We start from the raw sequence: 24,289 nt of genomic DNA, 5'->3' as shown, positions 1-24,289 counted from the left end.
TGCGGCTTATTTGTTTATTTATTTGGGTTAATAGGTAACACTTTATTTAACAGCGGCGTCATAAGACCTTCATAAATATGACATGACACAGTCATGGGCATTAACATTCGCATGTCCTGCAATGGGACAATTGTGCATGCACACATTGTGATGGCGAGGTTCAAATGATACAGTTTATCAAAGAAGTGAGTACACCCCTCGCATTTCTGCAGATATTTAAGTACATCTTTTCATGGGACAACACTGACAAAATGACACTTTGACACAATGAAAAGTTGTCTGTGTGCAGCTTGTATACCATATTGGCCCAAATATAAGACATTGAAATGAGGATGAAAAAGAGGGGGTCGTCTTATATATTCGCGGTCTAGACGTCATACCCATTCACGACGCTACATGGCGCCAGATATCATTGAAGCGATGTTCTGTCATGACAGATCTCAGCTACTCAAGTTTAACCAGTTTGCATTATTTTATTGCAATGTTTTTCCTTATTCAGATTTGTTTCAAGACTACAGTTACAGTTAGACTTCACTTTGATGGTTAATGCAGTTATTGCATTGTTGTTTTATCACAAAAGATTGGTTTATTTACATTTCAAAAACCAGAAGCCATTCATTTACGAATGTGAGTGCACTTTAGTTTACATATTTAAATGTTCAGATATTAAGATTTGAATGAGGCAAAATAACATGCTTTTTCTCACAAATATATTGTTATAATCATTTTTTTTTTCAGATGTAATGTAATTATTTTCTGTATAAAAATTAATTTGGTATTCGAAAAGTCTTTTTTCAAACTTGAGTCTTGAAAAAGAGGGGGTCGTCTTATAATCAGGGCAGTCTAATATTCGGGCCAATACGGTAATGGAGTTAATTTATTTTCCCCTCAAAATTACTCAAAATATAGCCATTAATCTCTAAACCCCTGGCAACAAAAGTGAGTTCACGCCTTAGAAACAACATCACTAAATGTCCAAACTGACCACTGCTTGTCATTTTCCCTCCACAATTTCATGTGACTCGTTAGTGTTACTAGGTCCAGGTGTGCATAGGGAGCAGGTGTGTTCAAATTTGTAGTGCAGCTATCACACTCTCTCATACTGGTGACTGAAAATTCCAACATGGCAGCACATGGCAAAGAACTCTCTGAGAATCTTAAAAGACATATTGTTGCGCTACATGAAGATGGCCAAGGCTACAAGAAGATTGCCAACACCCTGAACCTGAGCTGCAGCACAGTGGCTAAGATCATCTAGCGTTTTAAAAGAGCAGGGTCCACTCAGAACAGGCCACGGGTTGGTTGTCCAAAAAAGCTGAGTGCACGTGCTGAGCGTCACATCCAAATGCTTTCTTTGAAATATCGTTGCAGGAGTACCGTCAGCATTGCTGCAAAGATTGAAGAGGTGGGGGGTCAGCCTGTTAGTGTTTAGACCATACGCCGCACTCCACATCAAATTGGTGTACATGGCTGTCACCCCAGGAAGAAGCCTCTTCTGAAGACGGTACACGAGAAAGCCTGCAAACAGTTTGCTCAAGACATGTCAACAAAGCACATGGATTACTGGAACCATGTCCTATGGTCTGATGAGACGAAGATTAATTTGTTTGGTTCCGATGGTCTCAAGCATATGTGGCGGCGACCAGGTGAGGAGTACAAAGATAAGTGTGTCATGCCTACAGTCAAGCATGGTGGTGGGAATGTCATGGTCTGGGGCTGCATGAGTGCTGCAGGTGTTGGAGAGTTACATTCCATTGAGGGAAACATGAACTCCAACATGTACTGTGAAATACTGCAGCAGAGCATGATCCTCTCCCTCCAGAAACTGGGTCGCAGGGCAGTGTTCCAGCATGACAATGACACCAAACACACCTCCAACATGACCACTGCTTTACTAAAGAGGCTGAGGGTAAAGGTGATGGACTGGCCAAGCATGTCTTCAGACTTGAACCCAATAGAACATCTTTGGGGGATCCTCAAGCGGAAGGTGGAGGTGCGCAAAGTCTCAAATATCCGGCAGCTCCGCAACGTCGTCATGGAGGAGTGGAAGAGCATTCCGGTGGCAACCTGTGAAGCGCTGGTCAACTCCATGCCCAGTAGAGTCAAGGCATTTCTGGATAATAGTGGTGGCCACACAAAATATTGACAATTGACATGTAGTACTGTATGTTAATATTGACAACTTTCACTAAGGGGTGTACTCACTTTTGTTGCCAGGGGTTTAGATATTAACGGCTATCTTTTGAGATATTTTGAGGAGAAAAGAAATTAATTCCATTATATAAGCTGCACACAGACTACTTTTCGTTGTGTCAAAGTGTCATTTTGTCAGTGTTGTCCCATGAAAAGATATACTAAAATATCTGCAGAAATGCGAGGATTGTACTCACTTTTGTGATACACTATATTGTGCAGAATTGACATCTATTGTCTTGCACACAATCAACATTAAAACATAACCTTCAGAGTACTCTATTGACCCAATTGAACAATACACAACAACAAAAAAAAGGATGTTATCATCCGTGACATGATGTTTCTGTTACGTTCATTGGATAATCAGGTTAACCGAGCAGACGCAATTGCATCAACCATAGCGAGATCTGGAAAAAGGGTCAGTAGAATTTATTGAGTTTGCGCTATCACTACCTTAAGGGAGGTCACCAATACAAGGGATCTCCGTGTGCTAAACTCACCCATGACGCAACAATGTGGATTGACGATATGGTCAATAATCGAGTTAGTTACCGGTTATTGAAGCTATCACGTGCATAGCCATTGTGGGATTTTTGTTATCTTTTGACTTGGCGATAACAATCGCACGCTGAACAGTAGCTTGAATAAAGCGTTTGGTTAAAATCATCAGAATGTGAAGTTCAGACATACAAAATAAGGAAACACATCAATATGAAACACTGTAAACATTAGCATTGCCAAATTGAGGCTAATGGGGAAAAAAAGACGACCTACTTTAGCCTGCTATAAAACATTGGCAGTCTTCTCCAAAACGCAAACCTGCGGTTAAAGGGTGACACTTTAAACATGAAAAATTGCTGGTTAAAAGCATTTGCAAACAAAATATAAAAAAAAAACACCGCATGACACCACATGCAATGACGAAAAGTGCTTTTTTTGCGTAGTGTAAAGCTTACGGTTAGCGGTTTAGCAAACATACTTCTGGTGAACATTTCAAAATAAAAGCATGTCATTTTCGTCATATAGATAACGATTTCTGGAGTTAATCCCAAATACTTCAAAATTCAGATTCTACACTAAGAATAGCTTTAAAATTACACCCTTTATGAAAAATGCGATTGACCATAGGTGACGGTAGGAACGTAGATCGACTGGTAAATCGTGAGCTTTGCCTTTCGGATCAGCTCTTTTTTCACCACTACGGACCGGTGCAGGGTCCGTATTACTGCAGACGCTGCACCGATCCGCCTCTCAATCTCCCGCTCCCTCCTACCCTCACTCGTGAACAAGACCCCAAGATACTTGAACTCCTCCACTTGGGGCAGGATCTCATCCCCAATCCGGAGAGGGCACTCCACCCTTTTCCGACTGAGGACCATGGTCTCGGATTTGGAGGTGCTGTTCTTCATCCCAACCGCTTTACACTCGGCCGCGAAACGTTCCAGTAAGAGTTGGAGGTCACGGCTTGATGAAGCCAACAGCACCACATCATCTGCAAAAAGCAGAGATTCAATGCTGGGGTCACCAAACCAGACCCTCTCAACGCTTCGGCTGCACCTAGAAATTCTGTCCATAAAAAAATATGAACAGAATCGGTGACAAAGGGCAGCCTTGGCGGAGTCCAACCCTCACTGGGAACAAATTCGACTTACTGCCGGCAATGCGGACCAAACTCTGACACCGGTCATACAGGGACCGAACAGCCCTTACCAAGGGGCTCGGTACCCCGTACTCCCGGACAACCCCCACCAGGACTCCCCGAGGCACAGAGTCGAACGCCTTCTCCAGATCCAGAAGGCTCTGAATCTGTTTACATTCCATTCTTTTGCACTAGTTAGTGCAATCAGCATTTAACCTTGTTTATTTGCGATTTATTATTGTTATTTACGTGTTTATTTGTACTTTAATAAACAATTCAAGTGTTCAAAAATGTTTTGTGAATTAAAACGCCAACAAAAATTTCATTGCTAAATTAGTTTAAAAAAATAAAATAAAAATTATTAGTAGGGCAGTCAAAATTATCGCATTAACGGGCGTTAATTATTTTTTAAAATTAATCACGTTAAAATATTTGACGCAATTAACGCACATGCCCCGCTTAAACAGATTAAAATGACAGTACAGTGCAATGCCAACTAGTTACTTGTGTTTTCTGGAGTTTTGTCGCCCTCTGCTGGCGCTTGGGTGTGACTGATTTTATGGGCTTAAGCACCCATGAGCATTGTGTAATTATTGACATCAACAATGGCGGGCTACTAGTTTATTTTTTGATTGAAAATTTTACAAATTTTATTAAAACGAAAACAACTTGTACTAACATTTATCTTTTAAGAACTACAAGTCTTTCTATCCATGGATCGCTTTGACAGAATGTTAATAATGTTAATGCCATCTTGTTGATTTATTGTTATAATAAACAAATAGAGTACTTATGTACCGTATGTTGAATGTATATATCCATCTTGTCTTATCTTTCCATTCCAACAATAATTTACAGAAAAATATGGCATATTATATAGATGGTTTGAATTGCGATCAATTACTATTCATTAATTTTTAAGCCGCAATTAACTCGATTCAAAATTTTAATCGTTTGACAGCCCTAATTATTAGTCGACTAATTGTACAAATAGTCGGCTGACTAATCGGAAGAAAATTAGTCGTTTATTTAGACGTCCATTGCATTTAAAGGGGGGCAGCGAATTAATGTCCGATGATCGTTCATTGAACAATTGATCATTGATCTCACAAGATGGCGATCCAACATTTATTTATCGATACATCGGAAAACATTCTAGGAAATTCTACTGAAGTCATAATAATCAGGAAATAAGCTACTTTCATCCTTCTGCTGGGAATTGGAATGGGTTAATCACGAGTACACGTCCAAACCATTTGAACTGGGACGTTGGCAGTGCTGTCACCCCTCCCACTTCAAATGGATTAAACGTCTATGGCCATCAGTGGCAGCAAATGCCAGGCAATGAGTTCATTTGGGGGCACTGCACTTTAGAGCAGGGCGGTAAACCGAAAATTTACCGGCACCGAAATTCTTCACGATGACCAACGTAATTTTGACCATGGCGGTAAATTCGGTAATTTAATAAAACAAGAAAATATAGTCTTTTCATCCCGCTTTGACTCTGTGTTGTTCGGCAATGTTCATTCCTCTTTAAGAAAGCAGAAAGTGTGCTTACGTATGGAGTCACGCGGTTATCAGGAAGCCAAACAAACAAGAGCCCTGTGGCTAACGCTAGCAGCTAACGCTACAAGCAAACGTGATGGAGTGTGGCTTAAGGGAGGTTCGCCAAACTTTCACCTGACATTAAATAGACTTTTGGCGGCATCCAGACAGGCTTTCACCCGCTGTCCTCCCTTGTTCTCACGATTTCCAAAGAGGATGCTTTCAATGCTTTCTACTAGTAGCCAAGCCACAGGCTAACGCTAGTGGCTAACGCTACAAATAAACGTGATAGGAGTCGGATAGCGGCTCTAACCTTGGCGAAACAGCTGAACTTAATGAGTGGATTGGGCACGGACTGCATCCAGCAATTAGTATGTCACGTTATTGTGTATCTCTGTTTATGTGTGATTTCTGATGGCTGTTGTCATAGTAAAGCATTCAGCATAAAGTACAATCCAACAGTGAAAATTTTAATATGACTGTTTAATGGTCCGAGCTATTTTTCTCTATGTGCTTAATTCTGTGTCATTAGATCAATGCGGCTTCAATGTGTGTGTGTCTGTGTGGGGGCTCATGTGTGCTTGCATGTATTAAAAATGCACTGGGGAAAAAAAAACCTGAAACCTTGAAGTAAACACTTGTGTTAAGTAAATATGTCACAGCAGCCATTAACAATAAGTTGTCTTTTTGAAGTGTACTGTTCAAGCTATAAGTCATTTGTATTACAATGATATGTTTGCACAGGCATATTGATTTTGACAATGTACATTGTTCAAGCCATACAAGCTGTTATAGATGTTCACTTGAATTCTTATTGTTTACAATAAATTTTTGTATACTTAATGTTTAGACTGCATTTACGATTGTTACACATATTCATCTGAAAGCTGGTAAATAAATCAACGAGAAACGGTTAATCTGTATTTCATGCCTTGATTCAGATTTTCAAATTATATAACAGTCCGCTTGGGCGAATTTATCGTCATTGAGGTAAATCTGCTCAATTTACCACGATACGTGCTTAAGGCCATATCGCCCAGCCCTACTGCACATCATTTTCTGTTGATTTTCAGTTCCTTTTCCTTTTGGGGTATGATGGGTCAATTCCAATGCCGATGCTTTGAATTTGGCTGCTTAGGCAAAAATCTACTCTCTCAAATCCTTCTCTAGTTGATTTGGCTTGATTTTTCACAAAGCCTCATTTTAAAAAGCTTACCAATCACTCACATTTGGCACAGTTGCCAAAAACACTATTTCGGGGTGTGTCCGATTTAAAAACGACATTTACTTTCGATATACTTGAGTTTTGTTTCCCCGTAAACTTCCACGAGTCACTTTGCCTGCTATTTGTACACGTGCACACCTAAAACAGAGAACACGTGAAAAGGAATGCTTAATGAATAAAGTGTTTTGAAGTTTAAATGTGTTTGAAGCATGTGAGGATTAAACCTGTTTGAACTAATCGTGTTAATGTAATGCATTATAAGGTAATACTGAAATTTTACCCCAGGCCAAATATTTCTGACTTTGAAGTGTATATATAGAGAGAATGTATTGTGTAAGACGGGATCTATATTTTGTCCCTGGCTTAGCGGCGCATTCCAACCATTCAACCACTTCTCGTCTTCTCATCTTGTCATCTGTGCTTCAGCACATACGTGGAGGCCTTGCAGGCAACAATGCGTTCTGCCGTTGTCTCACAGACTCGATCAATTTCCCCCTGCCGCCTCGCTGCCTTCGCCTTCCTTTTCTCCTTCCTCGCACGTCGTCACTCCCGGGCTGTCGATGACCGCCATCGCTGACAAAATAAGTCCCGATCCGCGGCATGCCATTCTTCTTCTTTGCGGCTTTGTGCTATTGTGTGAGCAAAAAAAAAAAAAAAAAGGGGGGGGGGGCCCTCGCACCGAATTGAAAATGGAGAGGCCCGACCACAACAATAATGACAACAACACAACAGCAGCAGTCAGGCTTCAAGAGAAGATCACTAGTCTGCACGGTACTCGCTTCGGCCTCGAACGTTATGAAAGAGCTTGATCGTGTTATATAGATTTCCGGACTTCAAAGTGTAGCACTCATATAGATGTGAAGTCTTCTTCCGAGGAAGCGACATTTATACGGCAAAATGACCTTTTTGGCACGTCTACAAAACAAACACTTCCAAAGGATTCACGCGCTAGAGGAATCTGGTACAGGGATGGGGGTAGGGGGAAGGCACGCATGTTTCTGCAGCGTATAAATAATGCAGTGTGAATCTATGGCGAGTTCACATGAGGACGGCATGAGGATCACGTGGTTAGGAGTGCTTATGTTAGACGTGCATCACAATTGTACTCGCGAACAGCATTTTTACAATGAAAATGGTAAGCGGAACAAGGCAAAAATAGATTGAATGAATCAATTTTAGGCATATACAGTTTTCTTGTCTTGCTGAGATTCGCTTGTTACAGGAGGGAGGTGCTGTCTAATGCAGGCCTGGATGTTGGTTTCCATGACAACCAGGATCGACAAGGCAAGCATTTACTTGTCGGAATTATCTCCATTTATTATTTCATTTCGCAGTTTCAACTTGAAATTTGTTTCAATTTCACAACATGAGTTTGAAATTATAACCTTTTTGGATCATTTTGTGGTATACAGTAAATACGGTATTGGCCCGAATATAAGACGGCCCTGACTATAAGACGACCCCCTCTTTTTCAAGACTCAAGTTTGTAAAAAAAAAAGACTTTTTGAACACCAAATTAATTCTTATACAGAAAATAATTACAGTACATCAGAAACAAATGATTATAACAATATATTTGAGAGAAAAAGCATGTTATTTTGCCTCTTTCGAATCAAATCTTAATATCTGAACATTTAAATAAATTAACTAAAGTGCAATCACATTCCTAAATGAATGGCTTCTAGCTTTTGAAATGTAAATAAACCAATCTATTGTGATAAAACAACAAAATTGCAATAACTGCATTAACCATCCTAGTGAAGTCTAACTGTAACTGTCGTCTTGAAACAAATCTGAATAAGGGAAAAACATTGCAATAAAATAGTGCAAACTGGTTTAACTTGAGACTGTCTAGGCATGTGCCGGTATGAGATTTTGACGGTACGATAACCGTGAGCAAAAATACCGCGGTTTCACGGTATCACGGTATTGCAATTATTGTTTCAAAATGTGTTATTTTGAGAGGTATGGGTAGAAAAAAAAAAGAAAAAAACTTTTTTCCGGATTTTTTTTATTTTTCAGAAAATATTTGCAAATTGGAACATGAATATAATGTTAAAATAAATAAATAAACATTTTTTTTTTTTTAATGAAATTAAAATAAACAGAACTTATAGACTACCCACAGCCACAGCTCAGGTTGCTCAAGATTAGAGCAAGAACAAAATTAATTGCTATAAAAAAAAGTAAAAGCACTTCTAAATAAAACTGAAAAATATTTACTGTACGACTTTTTTTTTTTTTCTCAAGTGAAGTTTTGCCATTTTCAGCCACTGTGTCAACTCTAGTCTACATGTCATGCCTTTGTGTTAAAAAAAAAATCATAAGTTATAAATGGATAAGTCAGTTAAAATGTAAATATTGTTGTGTAAAGGTTTCATCTAAAAAACACTGGGAGTGAAACCTCTCCTTGTCCAGCGAATGTGCATTTCTGCTTAGGGCAAGATCATCTGTTGCAATTAGCGATCTTTGACGCGATCCTTTTTTTTCCTTCATTCAAGCTTGTTTTTTTTTTTGTTTTTTTAATTGGATCATCCAAATGCTCTCTAGCAATCTTCAGATGGGCCTGGACGTGTACTGGCTTAAGCAGGGGGACACATCTGGCACTACAGGATTTGAGTTCCTGGTGGCGGAGTGTGATATTGATAGTAGCCTTTATTACTTTGGTCCCAGCTCTCCCCAGGTCATTCACGAGCTCCCCCCCGTTTGATTCTGTGATTTTTGCTCACTGTTCTTGGGATTTTGACCCCACAGGGTGACATCTTGCGGGGAGCGCCAGATCAAGGCAGATGATCAGTGGTCTTGCATGTTTTCAATTTTCTGATAATTGCTCCCACAGTTGATTTCTCCACACTAAATTGCTTACCTGTTGCAGATGAAGTCTTCCCAGCAAGATTCAGGTCTAGAATTTTGTTTCTGGTATGTCTTTTGACAGCTCTTTGGTCTTGGCCGTATTGGAGTTTGGAGTGTGACTGTTTGAGGTTGTGGACTGTTGTCTTTTGTACTGAGAATGAGTTCAAACACGTATTAATTAATAGAGGTAACGAGTGAAGGACAGAGGAGCCTCTTAAAGAAGTTACAGTTCTGTAAGAGCCACAAATCTTGCTTGTTTGTAAGTGACCAAATACTTATTTTCCATCATAATTTGCAAATAAATTCTTTAAAAATCAGACAAAGGGATTTTCTGGATTTTGTTTTCTCATTCTGTCTCTCATCGTTGAGGTACACCTATGAAGAAAACTACAAACTTCTCATCTTTTTAAGTGGGAGAACTGGCACAATTGGTGGCTGACTAAATACTTTTTTGCCCCACTGTATACTTTATTTTCACTGTGTTATTGTAAGTTGTTTTTTTTTTTTTTTTTATAATTTGGGTGGGCGCAATAATATCGCATATCGCAATAATTTATGAGATAAATTGCCGCACACTAAAATTTAGAGCTGAAACGAATACTCGAGTAACTCGAGTTTAAAAACTGATCCGGGTAATTTTATTCACCTCGAGGAATCGTTTAATTTTGCCAGCTCTAAGCATCACGTTTTGCCTGGACTACTTTTAATGCGGGACAACACGCTGATATCACGTGCGTAGAGGAAGAAGCAAAAAAAAAAAAAACTTACCGCAGCCGACAGCCGCTACAAACTACGCCGACGTTGCTAAAAACTACGCCCGCATGATGCTACTTTGGTGGCAGGTAGTGTCCGATGCGTCTCATAGATATCGCATGCATTTAAGACAAGATGCGAAATGACAGACTCGGCCGCGTCTGGGAAGCGTTAGTAAACAGCCGCCATCTTTAAGCAGTAGACTTTTCATCGCTAATACATATATCGTTACTGTCACTCGCTAACATAACGTTAGCCCTTTGGAGGGCTAGGTTTTTATTGATTATGACCACTGCCGATCCGTGGCTAACGTGTCTTACATACAGACTTTATTTAATCTGTAAAAACACAGCGCTGTAGAGTGATGAGGATGTAAAATTAAAACATAATAAAGCTAACTGTCAGTTTTAGCTCAGTAGTCATTACTGAATAAATGTGCTCCAATACAGCAGATATCACACATTTATTTTGAACACTGCAAAAACTCAAAATCCTACCAGTACTTACAGTTTAGACCAGTACTTCTCAAATAGTGGGGCGCGCCCCCTCAGGAGGGCGCAGAGCGATGCCAGGGGTGGCGCGCGTGACCTCGGGGAACATGCCTTTTTTTTTTTTTTTTTGCCGTACTAGAATAAAGTGTTCTTGCACATCCACTCAATGGGTGGCAGTGGCGCTCTCATTTTCAAAGTGCGTGCAGTATTTTTGAAGTAAGCAAGAGCACAAGGAAGAGACTGATGAAGAGCTGGAGAGCTGTGGAGAGGAGCTGTCCGCCGCTTTCGAAAGCCGTTTTCCGGCCCGACTCACGCAGCGACCCACTGTCTTCTCTGGTTCTCATGTGTCCGGCCGAGAAGTGCCCTTTTCGGCTTGGGATCGTCACGACGACCGCCCTCACCTACGGTTCTCCCTCGGCCGCCGAGAATGCGCTTTTTTCGGGCCGTTTGCCTTTTGGCTTTGACATTTAATACAGTGGTAGATGAGGAAAGACCACTGTTTACTGTGTCTAAAAATGATTATACCGGACAGCCGGAAGCCAAATCAATTAAGACGCCACTTAAAGACATTAGACCCCAATCACATTGATAAGCCGCTTGGTTGTTTTTCAGCGAAAACGTGCCGAATATCGCCAAAAATCGTCCCGCTTTGTCAGTGTTATATCAGTAAACCAGTGAGCACTGTTAGCATGCTCAGTGCAAAATAACCCCACTCCATTGCAAACTGGATGTGATACTGTGAGCAGCGAGCAGCGAAAATAAAAACTGTCCTTCTGTCCAAAGACCCTTTTTTTTTTCTACTTTTTTTTTTCTTCAATTCAGGTTTTGTTTTTTTTCGGTCAAATTTTTTGGCATATTGTCCTCATGAGTTAATGTTTCTAATCAATTTGAATTTGTTATTATTTACTGATTTTATTTTTCAGTATCAAATGGTCAAAAATGTACCTTAAGTGTATTTTTACAGTTTGGATGTGACTTTTTTTTTTTTTTTTTTTAATTCAGGCAAATTGATGCGCGTTAAGTCTTTTCTGTTACAAAAAAAAAACAATGTTAATAAAGTTATCCTTTATAAGTTGATCTGTTATTTTCTCTAATAGAAAAAAAGGATACAATGTGAGGCAGAGGCGTACTTATAGTAATAATAATATTATAGACAAATGATACTATTTACAGTGGCGGCAGAGTTGGGGGGACGCGAAACATTTACGTCTTCCTTGGGGGGGCGTAACAGAAAAGAATTGAGAAGCACTGGTTTAGACTAACTTAAAACTTAACAAACTTAAAAATAGCTCGACACAAAAGGAAATTAAATTGAAACACGCAGGAAAAACACGTAGCTTTCAAGTGATGTGTGTTATCAAGCGTAATTACAAGCGTAGTTACATTTTTAGGTAAGAAATATGTTTTATTTTTTTAAATAAGATCTGGAAGTTTTTTGAGTGAAAGCAGTGATTTTTTTTTCTTCTAGTCACATCTTAGATGCAATTGTTGGCTGTACAACAATGTACATCGAAAATAAAGACATTTATTGACTGAAAATGGTTCAATATTGGATTAAATGTCTTTTTTTCCTCATGTATATTTATAATTGCTCTTTACCTGAAAAAAAAAAAGTTTTATCCGATTACTCGATTAATCAATAGAATTTTCAGTAAATTACTCGATTACTAAAATATTCGATAGCTGCAGCCCTACTAAAATTTGTCACCGCGACGGGCCTAATATATTGTCACACCACTTGTTAATACAGTCAAATTTGATCAAGCAGAACCAGTCTTTATTCCAAGCCCAATGCTAGCTGCAGGAACAGTTCATCCTCAACTAAATTTTATTGACATGAATATCCCTACAAAAGCAACAAACAAACAAGTAAACAAAACAAAAATAAACAGCAAATCTAACAACTGTCTCGGCGGAGAGAGCAAACTTTTCCAACTGCCAGATCCGAGGGATGACACTGCAGTCAGACTAAACATGACACGGCACTCTCCGGGCCGAAAGCCACCGGGCGATTAAAGCTGCTGATTCAAGTGTGGCCAAGTTCTGGCGGCAAGTCTCGGCTGCTGATTGAGCGTGTTGATAAAGATCGCAGTGACGTGAAGGGCAGCTGGCGACACTCGGCCTCCCTCCGCGGTCTAACGACTACCGAGTCAGACTACTTCCGAGAGTCAAGTGACACAAGGTTGCAAGTGTCGGTGGTGTGAACGCTTGATTTCCTAACAGTGTGTTAATAAGAATCCTGTTGGCTGGCGACACTCGGCCAGAAACCAGTTCATGTAGTCAAGTGTTCTAACGTATCTCGGCATGTCCCTGATCTGATCACGTAACTGGAAATCGGGCCCAATGATGTAACAAAATATCGGGTTTTAAATATCTATTCATTGATTTTTAAGGATTAACTCATTGGCCATTGACAGTGGTAGACGTCCAATTCTAGGATATTCTACAACTAAAAAACAGAAAAGCTGTTTTCATCCTTCTGCTGTAAATTGGAACGAGTTTATCACTAATAGACGTCCAATCCATTTGAACTGGGAGGGTGGCTGCCACCCTCCCAGTTCCCAAATAAAATGGACGTCCTTAGCTGGCTGTTGTGACATTGAGACAACAAAGACATCATCAAGAACAAGAACAACAAAAAAAACACCAGCCGCTACCAGCTCCATCCCGTGACATGGCAGTAAATCTCCCAAGGATCCAAACAACAAATGGATCCTGCGGAGGGATCCACTTTGCAAAACCTCACACGCCCCTAAACCCCCCTCTTTCTGTTTGGAGAGATTAGTGTGGAGGAATTCCACAGCAGATATCGCTTACCCACTCAACTTTGCTCGCCGCCACGATTTTTACTTTGAGCGGCCGTGCACAAAACAAAACAGTCCGGGTGTCTGTCGAATGAAGTCACCGCCGAGAGCCGTTTCTGCCTGCGGAGTTGAACTCGCTTATCTGACGACATCTTAACCTCTAGAGGCCCTGCGAGAATGCTTTCACACACACAATCAATCAACACGCACGCTTGACCAAAACAAGTCAACCGCAACATGAAAAGACAACCTTTGATTTGGATGCCTCTGACTATCCTGTTGGAGGACAAATTTTCAGGTTCTAGCAGGTGCTAGGTATTGCTATTGCTAGGTGTACTTCAATGAGTAGGGATGGGAATCGAGAACTGGTTCTTAAAGGGTATTACAACTAGAGATATTTGGATCGGATCGAACGCTGATATGGGCAAAAAATGCGCATCGGTATCGGATCGGCCAACACGGAAAAATTCCGATCCAGACTTCCGATTTAGTCCGGTCCAGGTTTTCCAGCGACCGATTTACATAATCCATTCCAGTTTTTGCTTCGGTTTCCCTAAAATCCGGTCCGCATTTTACGGCACACCTTCAACACACTACATTTACATTACCGTCTCCAAGGTTACCGGGGACTTTATCGGTAAAAATGTCAGCTGTGTGGGATCATTTCACCTTAAAAGACGACAAAGACGAAGAGGCAGAGTGCAACATATGCCACAATAAAGGCAAGGGTGGTGGTAAAGCTGTATCAAGTTTTAATAAAACCAACCTATTCAAGCATTTAGCGAAATACCACCACAAACAATATGAGGAGTATGTTAAGAAAACCGAAGACAAAAAAAAAGGTCCTACGCAACTAACACTGGCAGAAACTTTTGCTATGCGTGACAAACTGGCACTCGACAGTCCCAAAACCCAGGGAATAACAGGAGTCATTGCCGAAGAATTCATTCTGGATGACGAGCCATTATCCCTCGTGAGTAATGACGCACCATCCAACACTTAGAACCACGGTACAACATGCCCAGCCGTCATTACATCCTTGAGCGATTCGGCCGTGGAAGATTTGAGAACGATTCACAAACATCCAAATTGCGATTACTGAAATATGTCAAGTAAAGCGGAACTAATACACAGCGCGGTCTTCGGGACGCAATGAGAAACTGACCGCATTGCGTCCCAAAAGTAAACATAAAGCTTGTTTAGACCCGGGTAATGCCAATGCTCAACTCACGGCTTTAGCTCAACTCATGCCGCTGGATAAAAAACACAAGATTACCTGACTGCTGCTGACAGCCGCTACAAACTACGTCAACGTCGTTTTACTGGAGATAATATATAATAGATCATATGTATATAGAACTAGATGCAAAACGATAGACTCGACTGCGTTAGCAACATTGAAGTATTGAAAACCAGATGCGTTAGTAAACAGCCGCCATCTTAAAGCAGAAGACTTCCCGAGTAGGCTGTTGTGAACCTTCCAAGCGAACCTAATTAACTTTTTATCTAAAATACTCCTAAATCGGCAATATCTTGACTTGAATCTATCTTCAAAACAGTTTTAAAACTTTCACATGTCGAAAGTAGACAGAAGGGAAATTATGGAGTAACGGAAGCAATTTTAACAACTTTAACAGTTGATTCGCAAAATTAAATGACTTGAATGTAGTTTAACGCTGCTGATACAGAATGGGGACTTGAGTATTTTATTTACTGTTTTAAAATGTTAACTTGATACTGAAATAGTTGTTTATTTAAACCTGAGAGGCTTTTTATACAATTTTTGTAACTAATGCACGAAACATTAAACACATCTAATAGCTTGGGGGATTTGTGGGATTTTCCACTGAGGTTGTTGGTGTGTTTTGCTTTTTTAAGACAGTTTACAATATTATTTGCACGTTTTACTGACTGACTATGCCATTTCTGTTTGTTATTTATAATGTTTTGTGTTTGTCACTGAATAAACAGGTCAGTTTCTTGTTAAAAACCGTTGTGTGTCTTTCAAACTCACCTAATTCAGCTGGCTAGTTGTTATCAAGAGTACTAAAACCTTTTTAACATGAGTCTGACAACTAAGTAAGGAGGCTAAATAACTTTAAACTTTAACACATGCTCAGATAGGTCGGTATCGGTATCGGCCAGTATCGGTATCGGATCAGAAGTGCAAAAACCTGGATTGGGACATCCCTAATTACAACACCTGCGGAAATGCTAATATTCTATCAATTAGCCATAAACTAGGGGTGTCAAACGATTACAACTTTTATTCGAATTAATTACAGCTTAAAAATTAATTAATCGTAATTAATCGCAATTCAAACCATCTATACAATATGCCATATTTTTCTGTAAATTATTGTTAGAATGGAAAGATAAGACACAAGATGGATATATACATTCAAAATATGGTACATAAGTATTGTATTTCTTTATTATAACAATAAATCAACAAGATGGCATTACCATTATAAATATTCTGTGAAAGCGATCCATGGATAGAAAGACTTGTAGTTCTTAAAAGATAAATTTTAGTACAAGTTATAGAAATTTTATATTAAAACCCCTCTTCATGTTTTTGTTTGAATAAAATTTGTAAAATTTTCAATAAAAAAATAAACTAGTAGCCCGCCATTATTGATGTCAATAATTACTTACACAATGCTCATGGGTGCTGAAGCCTATAAAATCAGTCGCACCCAAGCGCCAGCAGAGGGCGGCAAAACTCCGAAAAACACAACAAGTACACCTTTCACTATGCTGTCATTTTAATCTGTTTGAGCGGGGCATTTGTGCGTTAATTGCGTCAAATATTTTAAATGATTAATTTAAAAAATTAACTCCCGCTCGTTAACGCGATAATTTTGACAGCCCTACCATAAACACATGCCTTTTGGATTCATATCATGCCACTTCGTGTAATTACACACATCGCAACACCAAGAAAATGATCAAATTTGGATCGATTGTCAAGCTAAAACGACCGGCGCCCGAGAACCCGGAAATCTAGCATATTGTGTGCGTGACGTCACAACAAGATGCCCGATGCCTAACCCTAATTATAATGGATTCTTATGGGAAAATCCTGCTCGACATACGACCATTTCGACTTACAAGCAGGGTCCTGGAACAAATTAACTTCGCATGTAAAGGTACCACTGTACAGATGTTTTCTTTATATTACTCATTTTACCTAAAGCTCTAAGGTCGCAATCTTTAGAGTGCACTAGAGCGACACCGAAGTATGCTTCAGTTCCTCAGGCTCATCTTTGCATGTACTTGATATTCTCAGGTACTTGTCTTTGAGTGTAATTGCATTTTAGGAGTACTTTTTCAAACCAGTGTCTGTCACTGCCTCTTTGGAAAGCTCCTTAAGGCAATTAAGGTGTCTAGGTGCTTTATCTGATGCTACCACACATGCATGCAAATCTTTGTAACATCTCTTGCACCACAGATAGCATCAAAACACAACCCCCCAAAAAAGGTCAATTAGACAAAGATGAGGAAATATGATTAAAAAACAAATATTAAGTAGGAGTGGGAACCTCTTGTTACCTCACGATACGATACGATTTGCGATACAAAGCTCACGATAACGATGATCTGACGATACTACGATTATCGATACATTGGTCAGGAAATCATTCTAGGATATTCTACAAACAACTAATAAACAGAAAAACAAGCTTCTGCTGTGAATTGGAATGAGTTTATCACTAGTAGACGTCCAATCCATTTGAACTGGGAGGATGGCAGCGAATGAACATCATTCGCTGCCACCCTCCCAGTTCAAACGGATTGAACGTCTATGGCCGTCAGTGACAGCCAATGCCAGGCAATGAGGTAATTTTTGGCCATTTAAGGTCATTTACTTGTTGATTTTCAGTTACTTCCTGTTGATTTAGGGGTATTTTATTGGTCACTTCCTGTTTATTTTGAGTTACAGAACAGGAAGTGACTTGGGAATAACCCAAATGATTAGGTAGTAGGGGTGTAACGGTACACAAAAATCTCGGTTAGGTATGTACCTCGGTTTTGAGGTCACGGTTCGGTTCATTTTCGGTACAGTAACAAAAATGCAAAATATAAACGTGCTAGTTGTTTATTACTCACCTTTGTGCTTTCAACAATAGGAACATTAGCCTATACAAAGCTAGAATTCTGCTCAAAAAGTAGCGGGTATTTAAAGATAATCACACAACAATTTGCCTTTCAGACCCCGCGTATTGGTCAGCTTTCTTTCTGAAAGAAAGAAGAAAAAAGAAGTCCTGTGCTAAAGAGAAAAGCAATCCCAATGACAAAGATTTTAACATGTATTTTACAAATGAAATGCCTCAATGAATCATTTTTTTTTCTTATGAATGGTTTTCAAAAGCTTTATTGGTGGATTTTCTCAAGTTAAAGCGCCACACAGAAATTAATACATTTAATTGTGTAAGCAGGATCTGTGTATTATTCTTATTATTTAATTACAGGTGTTTTAGCTCATTTCAATTTATTTTATTTAAATGGGCTATTATTTATTTTATTATGTGTTTATATTTTACAAATGTGATGTAGTATTCATTTATATTGTATATTTTATGTTGTATAACTTTTGTTCCTATGTGAATATTAGTTCCTACTTGTTTTGTTGTGGTAGGAGTGTTTTGTATTGAACACGGGGCCGTGTTGGTTATTATGATAGCAGAGAAGACAGCAGTAAATCAACAAAGACAAGTCAACTGTGTCCTGATCTACCACTCAAGAGATCTGATGGACTCAAAAAGAAGGTTACGATTGCATATTAGTTTGAAAATCGACCGGATCCACCGTATTTTTACACGAGTGGCTTCCGGTCTGCCCGATCCTAGCTACCGGTAGTAGTTTTGACGCAGGAGGGTCGCGTCTCGCGTCAAATAATAAACTCTGCCGTTCTTTTCGCGTGCGTCGTGTTGAGCCGCTTCTGGGACACGTCTAACACGCGGCCGCACTGCGACTGGTGTGCATTGGCTGATTGACTTTAACGCCCGCGTTTCACTGCATTCTTGCGGCGGCCACGTTGTCGCGCCGTTGACTTCTCTGGGTTATACTGTCCTACCGTGTTGGTCCTCATTATAGTAGAGAAGACGGAGTAAATATAATCTACACAAAGAAACTGTAACCCGATCGACTCACAGCCTCAAAAAGTAAGGGTTACATTACGTCAGAAACTCGGTTCGGTACGCCTCCGTTCCGAACCGAGCACCACGTACCGAAACGGTTCAATACAAATAAATGTACCGTTACACCCTTATTAGGTAGTGACTCAAACTCAACAGGAAATGACCTGTAAATGCCCTAAAATGAAAATGAAATGCAAATGACCTGTAAATGCCCTTAAAATCGGACTGAATGACTGAATGCTCTGATTTCGAATGAACAAACGTTCCCATTCTCAATGGATTGGGCGTCGCGCACCGTCAACGCAGCCTTAGAGTTAACTGAGCAGTGTTGGGCACGTCACTTTAAAAAAGTCATTAGTTATAGTTACTATTTCTTCCAAAAAGTAACTGAGTTAGAAACTGAATTACTCTATAGTAAAAGTAACCAGGTTACCAGGGAAAGTAACCATTTCCGTTACTTTGAAAAGAAGTTGTTGTATGTCAAAGAATTTGAAATTTTCTGAGCAGTATTTGAGTCAGTTGAATAGAGAAGAACAGACAGGTAGTTGTGTTATAGAACCTTGTAATATTTATTGCACCTCACCAGCAACAGATTTATCCTACACTTGAAGTGCAACGAAAATAAACAGATTTGAATTACTTACCGCAGATGTCAACAAAAGCTTTGCCCCGGGATATAAATTACACTTTACATGCATGTTCTTTCCTTTAATTTTGAACAACTTAAAACAGTGTTTATATATACACCTCGTAAAGGACAAATTTTCCTCTGAATGCTCTGCCATCATATCCCTCTGCATCTGTTTTGCGTGTGTGTGTGTGTGTGCCACACGCGCTGTTTCGATTTGTGTGTGAAAACACCGGCTCTGAAGTACGTGCGCTATTAGGCTCGTGCGTTTACGTTACAGAATTGGGGATCAAGTGAGATTAGACAACAACGCAGCCATATTGGAAGCAGGTCTGGCTCGCGGGACATTAAACTTTAACTTGCCAGTTCGATAAAGAGACAAACTCGTTACTAGAGGTGTGCAAAATTTCCGATTCTTAGATTATTCGCGATACGGCCGTGGAAGATTCGAGAACGATTCACAAACATCCAAATTCCGATTATTGAAATATGCCAAGTAAAGCGGAAGTACAACACACTCAGCGCGCCGCGCAGTCTTCGGGACGCAATGAGGAACGTAGCGAGAGTAGCTACACATCATGCTTGTCATTACCCGGCCCCTAGGGTAATACCAATGCTCAACTCACGGCTCTAGCTCAACTCATGCCACGAGATAAAAAAACACAACAACATACCTGACTGCTGCCGAAAAGCTGCTACAAAGTACATCCACATAATGTTACAGTAGATATCATTTATAAAGGACTAGATGCAATATAGATTCGATAGCGTTAGCAGCACATCTACAAAAAGCTAGATGCGGGCGTTAGTAAACGGCCGCCATCTTAAAGCAGTACACTTCCCTGCAAGGCTGTTGTAGCGAACCTTCCAAGCGAACCTAATTAACTTTTTATCGAGAATACTCCTAAATCGGTAAAATATTGACTTGAATCTATCTTTAAAATAGTTTTAAAACTTTCACATATCGAAAGTAGACAGAAGGGAAATTATGGAATAACGGGAGCAATTTCAACAACTTTAACGGTTGATTCACAACATTAAATTAATTGAATGTAGTTTAAAGCTACTGACACAGAATGGGGACTGGAGTTCTTTATTTACTGTTATTTTTGTATAAAGGTTTACTGCTCTATGTTAACTTGATACTGAAATCGTAGTTTGGTTTAGCCTGAGAGTATTTTTGAACAATTTTGGAACTAATGTACAAAACATTAAAAGAAAAAAGAAAAAAAAAAAAAAAAGCGGTGGGTGCATCAATAATCGTTTTCTAATCGAATCGGAGCCTATGAATCGTAATCAAATCGTTAGGTGCCCAAAGATTCCCAGCTCTACTCGTTACTAAGGCGAAGAACAGATATGTGATCAAACTTAAGGATGCGAAGAATGTTGATCCTTACGAGCAAACCGAAGACAAATGAAGTAAAGATGTCAACGGGCTTCCACAATTACGCGAAATGGACATTCTGCTGTATTTATTGTTTGGTGTATGTTACTAAACTCATCAGCGATTCCGAAATTACAAATCGCTACAAAGTTTTGCTGCGGATGGGTGCAGGACCTGCAAATTATGACCGTATCAAACGGCAACTCCATCGTTCTTGCAAAGGTAGGCTATGTGTGTTTACTATTTTCATTGCCATGAACCTGAACGCATCCCAAGTCTTGGATGACAAAAAGAGCAGAGTAGACTCGCTACGGCTGGTAGTTTCTTCAATTTATTCATAGCAAGTAACGCACCGTTTTTGACCGTCAGTAACGGTAACGGTGTTGTAACGGCGGAAAAAATAATTAGTTAGATTACCCCATTACTGAAAAAAAATCACGCCGCTATGAAACGGCGTTATTTATAATGGCGTTATTCCCAACACTGTAACTGAGACACTATTATGGTGGAAGATTTTGGTGGCAACTAGTTGTTTTTTTAAACATTTAAACATTGACACCTTTTTAAAAAGATATCTCGATTCTTGGCAGGAGCATATCGATAACCTTGTGGGATTAAGCCTGTCGCAATGTGCAATAATTCCATTTATCGCGCGATAAATAAAAATGAAGGCGGTAATTTTTCCGCTGCGATTTATCGCCTCGCGCACACGCAAGCAGACGTGCTGTTAAATGTTCGGATTCCTCGTTACCAACTGCACAAAATGCATCTTCGTTCCATGTCCGGTAAAAACTAGCGCTGGAGCCAATCGTTCCCATTATATCCTATTGTTCAACGTATACTGGCCGCGTCAGTGCTCCGGAGTGACTGTGGACCATCTATGGCACGCCGGTGTTGTTGACGTGTGGGTGCTCCCGTCAGGAGTGACATTTCATGCGGGGCGGCTATTTTTCGGCACAACGCCTGATATTTACAACGAAGTCCGCCAAAACATTGTTACCGACTTGGCTGCTACGAACAACCTCGCTTTGACAACGAACAGCTGCTTCAAACTCGTCCTGTTGATGAAAGTCAATTGTCATATGCTGGTGTTGTGTAGTAATGCGCAGACGTGACTTCAGCGGCGCTTGCTAACTTTTTTAATGCGCCCACACACTAGATATCATGAAATGGCAAACTAGATGTGCTCCGTCCCATGCCATTGGCTACGTGAGCCCAGAGTGATTTTGGGACACGTCGTCCATATACTACACCGATGAATTCTAAACTGTCATGACTGAATGGAAGTTAAGAAGGCCAAATCAATCCATACCACTGATTATAGATAATGTTGCAAATATTGTTAATTCAGTACGTGACACAGATGGATTCGGACCACAAATAGGATGTCTTGCTCATGTAGTAAACCTAGCTGCTAAGAGAGCTGTAGCAATCAACAGCGTGCCCTGCCTCACTTTACAAACAGTAAAGATTGTTCTCAGCACTTTTATACAACATTTTTTCAGATCAGTAAGAAGTAAGCACATAAATATTATGCACTAAAATGCACGTTTATATGATGGCAATTTAATTTTTGCTCGTCAGCAAAAAACAAAACAAAAAAATTGTTTGTTTTTTTTTTTTTTTTACAGAGCATTAAACGGATTGAATCGGATTGAAAATCGTGTCCCACATATCGAAAATCGTCCCGAACCATGACTTAACTGTATCGTTGCATCCCTATGGAACACCACTGCAGAAGCTATGACGTGAAAAGTTTTCATTTGCCTAAATGCTTAAGTTATTAAGTGCAATTTTTTTTTTTTTTTTAAACACATTTTATTTATTCTGTGTTTCTGTGCGGTATCAATATTTTTGTTTTTTACTTAAGAGGCATGGTCTATTGTTTTTAGTTGTGATTTCTTAAAAAGTATTTTTGAATTTAAGAGTAAATATTTATCGCGTTTAAATGGGTGTACTTGATCTATTAATATATACTGTATTCTCACTGTGTTATTGTAAATTGGTTTTAAAAAAATGGGGGGGCGCAATAAAATCACATATCGCAATAATTTATGAGAATAATTATCGCACACTAAAATTTGTTATCGCGACAAAGTATCACGATATATCACCATTTCGATATTTTGTCACACCCCTAATTAACACATACCGGTGCAGCGACACCTTGAGGCCGCTTGGGTGCGCTTACGTAAGACTGATTAATTTACAGGTGGGCTGAGAAGCATGGATGGATGGACGTGCATGGCGCGTGAGCACGCACGGATCCATGCACGCGCGGCGGCCGGGCAAGACATCGGCCTCCCGCGCCGCAGTGGCCGGGTCCCATCGTGGCTGTCAACAACCCACCACCGTTTCCCCTCACACGATTGGCTTACCTTGCCACTGCATAAGCAGGCGTCGTCCTCCCGGTGGGCTCTCACCGCCGCTCTGCTGTTGTTTTTTCTTCTTTTTTCCTTTTTTTTTACATCCCACGAGAAGTCACCGCGCCTCCCCGCTGTTCAGGGGCGTCCAACAAAAGCCAGTTAGCCGAGTTAGCTCAATGCAGCTAACTTAACTTGCGTGACGGATAACGTTGACCAGATTTTTTTGTGTTTAGTGGGTGTCCGCCAGTAACTTTACGTGGGTAACTTTACACTCGCTCCGAGGAGGCTGACACGTAACATCCCCTTCAAAAATGCACGCGTACGGCGTTAAGTTGGGCCTTTTGTTTACGCAGGCTAGCTAACAAGTTAACGTCGGCGTCTGTTGACAAACAAGCCTGCGTGGAGGAGGGAAGAGGGGGGAAAATCACACGACTCGAAGCCAGCGAGCCTGAACGTCAGTTAGCTTAGCCACAGCTAGCAAGCCTGGCTAAGCACCCGCACCGCGCTGGAGCTCCTGAGAAAATTCTCGTCCGCACGCCTGAAGTATGTCCTCCGCGTCGGCTGTGGTAGTAGAGCTGCTCGGCGTGTCACTCCCGTGCGCGACCGACAATGCGCTGCTCTAGCGGTGGCCCAGTTCGCGAAGTCAAGTTGTCACTATGATCGGCGCTCTCCGCCATTTCCAAGCTCTCTCGCTCTCTCTCTCCAACACAAACAAACAGGGCTGCGAGGGCGCGCGCCGTGCGTGCGTGCGCGTTCACGAGGAGAGGCATGCGAAAACATTACCTGGCTAATGGAATACTGTACATCAAAATGACTCACGCAAGAAGACTGACGTTGTGTCTTTCGCTGTAATTGCTTTACATTTCCATGAGACATTTAAGTGACGATAGTGCACTGCATTAATCAAATGTTCTTCAAAAATATAGAACATATTGATTGAACCTGAAGTACTGTTTTAAGACGAGTCTTAAAAATGAGTACCTTGACCTTTACTCTGAACTATACTTCCATGTACCTTTGAACCTGTAAAATAAAAGCAAAAATTACCTTAATATTTAACACCACCAGAATCCAAAGTACAGTTAAAAGTACCTTAAAGCCAGAGGCATAGCAAGGGTCCCCGGGGGCCCCAGGCAACAAGCAACATGTGGCCCTTCGAGTGTGTGCAAGTTAGGGGGACAGTTGCACTTCTTCAATTTCAACTTTGTTACATGATATCAGCAATCATGTCATCCATTTGACAATACATCAATGTTACTTT

The 24,289-nt window shown here is 40.3% G+C and overlaps 1 protein-coding gene across 1 annotated transcript in view; it reads right to left on the bottom strand.

Moving 5' to 3' along the window:
- The window catches only part of ncoa1 (nuclear receptor coactivator 1), a 93,298-nt gene extending 69,528 nt beyond the window's left edge, over positions 1-23,770 (bottom strand). The window contains exon 1 of the mRNA XM_057822227.1: positions 23,041-23,770. The gene's annotated coding sequence lies outside the window, so the exon portion shown is untranslated. The remainder of the gene's footprint in view (positions 1-23,040) is intronic.
- Between the last annotated feature and the right edge of the window lie 519 nt (positions 23,771-24,289).

The sequence above is a fragment of the Corythoichthys intestinalis genome, chromosome 19 (assembly GCF_030265065.1).
Source record: "Corythoichthys intestinalis isolate RoL2023-P3 chromosome 19, ASM3026506v1, whole genome shotgun sequence".
Taxonomy (NCBI): domain Eukaryota; kingdom Metazoa; phylum Chordata; class Actinopteri; order Syngnathiformes; family Syngnathidae; genus Corythoichthys; species Corythoichthys intestinalis.
The sequence above is the reverse complement of the archived record's forward strand: the minus strand, read 5'-3'. Positions and strand labels throughout refer to the sequence as shown.